General features: G+C 36.4%; 1 protein-coding gene across 5 annotated transcripts in view; it reads right to left on the bottom strand.

Moving 5' to 3' along the window:
* The window catches only part of HACL1 (2-hydroxyacyl-CoA lyase 1), a 42995-nt gene that overhangs the window by 2267 nt on the left and 33488 nt on the right, over positions 1 to 7240 (bottom strand). The window lies entirely within an intron of this gene.

The raw sequence follows: 7240 nt of genomic DNA, 5'->3' as shown, positions 1-7240 counted from the left end.
CGGACCCCAAAAAAAAAAAAAAAAAAAAAAATATTGAATCACTATGCTGTACACCTAAAACTAAAATGATATTGCAAAATCAACTATACTTCATTTTTAAAAAATGACAAATGGTAATGGACACACAATCAATCAATGAAAAATAAACAGCTTAGAAATTATAATATATGGGGAATTCTACTGGAATGAAGATAAATAATGTTGAAGTGGTAGATGCAAAAAATACAGGGATAATCCTCATGGAATTATACAAGAGGAAATAAGAACTTGTAATCTCCAGCAATAGCCCGCAAATTCATAGAGAATTCAGAGAATAGACCATTAGAAGCAGATCATTTAGAAAGGCATTAGCAGAGAAGGGACAATCAATTAGGGCCCTTCCGTGACTAACACAGGTCTCAAGTCTATTTTGTCTGTGTGTTCTGAATGTGCTTACCAAGCCCCTTGTGGCTTTAGTTTCCTTAGTGCTCTGATGCCCTGATGCCAGAAGGAGGGCATCCTGGTTGCAAAACTGACATCCCAGCTATTGAAAAGCATATACTCAGCTACAGATAAAATGACATGTGATTTTAAAACCTATCTATTGGGTGTCTAGCTTGCAGAAATCATTTCAACAAATAGTTTTTTTTTTTCAAGGCAATCAGTAAACCCACAAAGGTACTGAGTAGGTTCTGAAAGTTGTTAATCCTAGCTGAAAACAGTCTGCCTGCTTGCTCCACATAAATCCCTGCTAATGCCATCTACCCCATCACCTTTCTGGCCTAGCCTTTCTGTGCTCACCATCCCCATCACCATGCTTCTTCTTAAGTATCTCTTCTCTCTGTTATGAGAAGAGCCTGAGAGGCTATGCCAAAGCCTCTCTCTTTCTCTCTTTCTAAATTTTAATTCAAGTATAATAGACATACAACCTTATATTAGTTTCAGGTATATAACATAATGATCTGATATTTGTACACATCGAGAAATGATCACTACAATACACCTACTTAACATCCATCACCATATATAGTCACAGAAATTTTTCTTGTAATGAGAACTTTTAATATCTATTGTCTTAGTAACTTTCAAATATGCAACACAGTATTATTAACTACAGTCACCATGCTGTGCATTACATGTCCAATGACTTTATAACTGGAAGCTTATACCTTTTGACCCCCATCACCCATTTTGCCCACCCCCCACCCCCCAACTCTGGCAACCACCAATCTGTTTTCTGTATCTATGAGCTTGGTTTTTTTGTTTGTTCTAGGTTCCATAAGAGAGATTATATGATACTTGTCTTTCTCTGTCTGACTTAAGTCATACAGCATAACGCCCTCAAGGCCCATCCATGTTGTTGCAATGCTAAGATTTCATTATTTTTTATGGCTAAATAATAATCCATTGCGTATATATACACCACATTTTCTTTATCCAGTCATCCATTGTAGACTGTTTCATATCTTGGCTACTGTAAATAATGCTGCAATAAACAAGGAAGTGCATGTATCTTTTAGAGTTAGTGTTTTAATTTTCTTCCCATAAATACACAGAAGTGGAATTGCTGGATAACATGGTAGTTTTGCATTTAATTTTTTTTTTTTTTTTTCTTGCGTTATGTGGGCCTCTCACTGTTGTGGCCTCTCCCATTTGCGGAGCACAGGCTCCGGACGCGCAGGCTCAGCGGCCATGGCTCACGGGCCCAGCCGCTCCGCGGCACGTGGGATCTTCCCGAAACGGGGCACGAACCCGCGTCTCCTGCATCGGCAGGCGGACTCTCAAGCACTGCGCCACCAGGGAAGCCCTGCATTTAATTTTTGAGGAAACTCCATATTGCTTTCCATAATGGCTGCATGTATTTATATTGCCACCAAGAGGGCACAAGGATTCCCCTTTTCTGTACATCCTTGCCAACACTTATTTCTTGTCTTTTGATAACAGCCATTCTAACATGTATGAGGTGATACCTCATTGTAGTTTTGATTTGCATTTCCCTGATGATTAATGATGCCGAGCATCTTTTCATGTACCTGTTGACTATCTGTATGTCTTCTTTGGAAAAATGTCAATTCATATTTTCTGCCCAGTTTTTAATTGGATTGTTCTTTGCCATTGAGCTAAATGAGTTCTTTATATTTTTTGGATATTAACCCCTTATCAGACAATATGATTTCAAATATTTTCTCCCATTCAATAGGTTGGCTTTTTGTTTTGTTGATGATTCCCTTTACTATGCAGAAGATTTTTAGTTTGAGGTAGTCCCGCTTTATTTTTGCTTTTGTTGCCTTAGCTTTTGTGTCAAATTCAAAAAATTATCTCCAAGACCAGTGTCAAGGAGCTTACTGTCAGTTTTCCTCTAGGAATTTTATTGTTTCAGGCCTTATATTCAAATCTTTCATCCATTTTAAGTTAATTATTGTGTATAGTGTAAGATCATGGTCCAGTCTCATTCTTTTGCATGTGGCTGCCTAGTTTTCTCAACACCATTTACTGAAGAGACTGTCCTTACCCCACTGTATATTCTTTTCTCCTTTGTCATAAATTAATTGATCATATATGCATGGTTTTATTTCTGGGGTCTCTATTCTGTTCTATTGATCTATGTGTCTGTTTTAATGCCAATACCATATTGTTTTGATTAATAAAATTTTGTATTATATATTTTGAAATCAAGTAATTTAATGCCTCCAGCTTTGTTCTTTCTAAGATTGCTCTATTTGAGGTCTTTTGTGGTTCCACACAAATTTTAGGATTGTTTGTTCTATTTCTGTGAAAAATGCCATTAAAATTCTGGTAAGAGATTGCACTGAATCTGCATATTGTTTTGGGTAGTATGGACAGCTTAACAATATGAATTCTTCCAATCCGAGAGCATGGAACAGTTTCCATTTCTTTGTGCCTTCTTCAATTTTTTTCATTAATGTCTTATAGTTTTCAGTGTACAAATCTTTCATCTCCTTGGTTAAATTTATTCCTAGGTATTTTGTTCTTTTTTTTTTTTTTTTGCGGTATGTGGGCCCCTCGCTGTTGTGGCCTCTCCCGTTGCGGAGCACAGGCTCCGGATGCACAGGCTCAGCGGCCATCGCTCACGTGCCCAGCCGCTCCGCGGCATGTGGGATCTTCCCAGAACGGGGCACAAATCCGTGTCCCCTGCGTCGGCAGGGGACTCTCAACCACTGCGCCACCAGGGAAGCCCTATTCTTTGTGATGCAGTTGTAAATGAAATCGTTTTCTTAATTTCTCTGATAGTTTGTTGTTACTGTATAGAAACACAACAGAACTCTGTATGTTAATTTTGTATCCTACAACTTTACTGAATTTATTATAATAGTTTTTCAGTGGAGTTTTTAGGGTTTTCTATATATAATGTCACACCATCTGCAAATAGTAACACTTCTATTTCTTTGCTTCCAATTTGGATGCTTTTCATTTCTTTTTCTTGCCTAATTGCTCTGGATAGGACCTCCAATACCATGTTGAATAAAAGTGGTAAGACTGAGCATTCTTGTCTTGGTCCTGATCTTAGAGGAAGCTCTAGCTTTTCACTGTTAAATATGATCTTAGCTGTGGGCTTGTGACACATGACCTTGATTATGTTGAGGTATGTTCCCTCTATAACCACTTTGTTGAGATTTTTTTATCATAAATGTTGAATTTTGTCAAATGCTTTTTTCTGTATCTGTTGAGATGATCATATGATTTTTATCCTTCATTTTGTTAACGAAGTGTACCACTTTGATTGATTTGTAGTTATTGAACCATCTTTGCATACCTGGAATAAATCTCACTTGATCACAGTATATAATCCTTTTAATGTATTGTTGAATTTGGTTCGCTAATGTTTTATTAAGGATGTTTACATCTACGTTCATCAGGGATACTGACCTGTAATTTTCTTTTCTTGTGGTATCTCTGTCTGGTCTTGGTTATCAGGGTAAGGCTGGCCTTGTAAAAATGAGTTTGGAAGTGTCCCTTCCTCCTTTAATTTTTGGAAGAATTTGAGAGGAATTGATATTAATTCTGCTTTTAATGTTTGGTAGAATTCACCAATGAAACCATCTGGTCCTGAACTTTTGTTTGAGAGGTTCTGATTACTGATTCAATCTCCTAACTTGTAATCGGTCTGTTCATATTTTCTATTTCTTCATGACTCAGTCTTGGTAGGTTATATGTTTCTGGGAATTTATCCATTTATTCTAGGTTGTCAAATTTATTGGTATATAATTATTCATAGTAGTCTGTATGAAATTTTGTATTTCCATGGTATCAGTTGTAATGGCTCATCTTTCATTTCTGATTTTATTTATTTGAGTCCTCTCTTTTTCTTGGTGAGTCTAGCTAAAGCTTTGTCAATTTTATCTTTTTAAAGAATCAGCTCTTAGGTCCAGTGGTCTTTTCTATTGTCTTTTTAGGCTTTATGTCATTTATTTGTGCTCTGATCTTTGTTATTTCCTTCCTTCTATTAACTTTGGGCTTTGTTTTTTCCCTAGTTCCCTCAGGTGTAAAGTTAGGTTGTTTGATTTTTGTTGTTGTTGTTGTTTTGTGAGGTAGGCTTTTACTGCTATGAACCTCCTTCTTAGAACTGCTTCTGCTGTGTCCCATAAATTTTGATATGTTGTATTTCCGTTTTCATTTGTCTCAAAGACATTTAAAAATTTTTCTTTTGATTTCTTCTTCAACCCCTCAGTTGTTCAGTGGCATGCTGTTTTATCTCCACATATTTGTGAATTTTCTAGTTTTCTTCTTGTAATTCATTTCTAGTTTCACACCACTGTGGTTGGAAAAGATGCTTTTAATCTTCTTAAATATATGAAGATTTATTTTGTGGCCTAACATATGATCTATCTTGCAGAACATTCCATGTGCACTTGAAGAATGTGTATTCTGCTGCTTTTGGATGGAATGTTCTGAGTATATCTGTTAAGGCCATCTGTTCTAATGTGTCATTTAAGGCGGATGTTTCCTAACTGATTTTCTGTCTGGATGAGCTATCCATTGATGTAAGTGGGTATTAAAGTCTCCTACTGTTATTGTATTGCTGTCTATTTCTCCTTTTAGGTCTGTTAATATTTGCATATATATATGCACTCCTATGTTGTGTGCATAAATATTTACAAATGTTATGTCCTATTGTTGGACTGACCCCTTTATCATTGTGCAATGCCCTTCTTTGTCCCTTATTACAGTCTTTGTTTTAAAGTCTATTTTATCTGATATAAGTATAGCTACCCCAGCTTTCCTTTGGTTTCCATCTGTATGAATTATCTTTTTCCATCTCTTCACTTTCAGTCTCTTTGTGTCCTTATATCTGAAGTGAGTCTCTTATAGGCAGCATATAGATATGCCTTATTTTTATCCATTCAGCCACTCTATTTATTTTGATTCAAGAATTTAATCCATTAATACTTAAAAGTTATTATTGATAGGTATGTACTTATGGCCATTTTGCTGTTTTCTGGCTGTTTTGTAGTTACCCTTTGTTCCTTTCACCAATGTCCTTGATATCTGTCTTATAGAAACAGAATTTCAGTAGAATTCTATATATTTCATAGTTTCCAAATTAATTTATATTTCATTGATTGTCCAGGTATCTGTTCTGCCCATTTGTCAAAATAGAAAAAAATCTAACAGCAGATACATGTATAAAGAACCAAGACAGAAAATACTTGAAAAAAAGTAAAACACTGAAAACAGCAGCTGATATGTAAGGTGCAGGCATGGAGGCCAGGTATATAAGAGAAAGCAAAAGTAGCTGGATCAGAATCAGAGTACAAAGTATGAAAAGCAACTTAATCTGGGATGGGAGAGGAACATACTACACACTTTGTCATTTATTTTACTGCTATAGTCTATACCGTAATTTTGCTTTAGAGGCCAAACTAACTAACTCTGAATATAATTGCATAAGTTACCCTATTATAGTCTCATATCCCATTGTGCTTCCTCCTCCACTCTCTGTCTTCCAGCCACTTTGGCTTTCTTTCAATTCCTTGGACTTGCCGTGCTCCCTCCTGCCAAAGAGCCTTTGCACATCTTTTCCCTCACTTCTTTGCTGAATTTGTCCCTACTTATCCTTCAGCTCTCAGTTTAAGCATCACTTCTGAGAAGTCTTCCTGGTGACTCCAATATAAATTAAATTCCTTTGTGGGGTTTTTTGTTTGTTTAAATTTATTTTATTGAAGTATAGTTGATTTACAATGTTGTGTTAATTTCTGCTATATAGCAAAGTGATTCAGTTATATATGTGTGTGTGTGTGTGTGTATACACACACACATTCTTTTTCATATTCTTTTCCATTACGGTTTATAATAGAATTTTGAATATAGTTTCCTGCGTTATACAGTAGGACCTTGTTGTTTACCCATTTTATATATAATAGTTCACACCTGCTAATTCTAAACCCCCAATCCACCCCTCCCCGACTCCCTCTCCACCTTGGAAACCATAAGTCTGTTCTCTATATCTGTCTGTTTCTGTTTCGTAGATAAGTTCATTTGTCATATTTTAGATTCCACATACAAGTAATATCATATGGTATTTGTCTTTCACTTTCTTACTTCACTTAGTATGATACTATCTAGGTCCATCCATGTTGCTGCAAATGGCATTATTTCATCCTTTTTTATGGCTGAGTAGTATTCCACTGTATGTATGTATGTATGTATGTGTGTGTATATATATATACTATATCTTCATCTGTCATTGGACATTTAGGTTGATTCCATGTCTTGGCTGCTGTAAACAGTGCTGCAGTGAACACTGAGGTGTGTGTATCTTTTCAAATTATGGTTTTCCCCAGATATATGCCCAGCAGCAGGACTGCTAGATCATGTGGTAAATCTGTTTTTAGTTTTTTGAGGAACCTCCATACTGTTTTCCACAGTACGGAAATTTACATTCCCATCAACAGTGTAGGAGAGTTCCCTTTCTCCACACACCTCTTAGGTTCCTTTGTTTTATGTTCATTCAGAACTGGGTTTCTTTTCTTCAGAGGAATTGCCTCACTCTATTGTGATACATTCAGTTGAGAGGTGACTGGACTGCACTCTCCTACTGGACAGTAAACTCCATGAAGTGAGGTCCGAGCCTGGTTTGCTCACTATTCTATTCTTAGCACCTGACACAGCACAACTAACACATACCTCAACAAATATTCATTGAACAAACAAATGAAAGTGACAAGCTCAGAAACAGTTTAGACAGAACTCAGTAAATCACAGGGTGTTCTACTTGGTAGATACTTTTGCGGGTGGGAGG

The sequence above is a fragment of the Lipotes vexillifer genome, unplaced genomic scaffold (genome assembly GCF_000442215.2).
Source record: "Lipotes vexillifer unplaced genomic scaffold, Lipotes_vexillifer_v1.1 scaffold418, whole genome shotgun sequence".
NCBI lineage: Eukaryota > Metazoa > Chordata > Mammalia > Artiodactyla > Lipotidae > Lipotes > Lipotes vexillifer.
The sequence above is the reverse complement of the archived record's forward strand: the minus strand, read 5'-3'. Positions and strand labels throughout refer to the sequence as shown.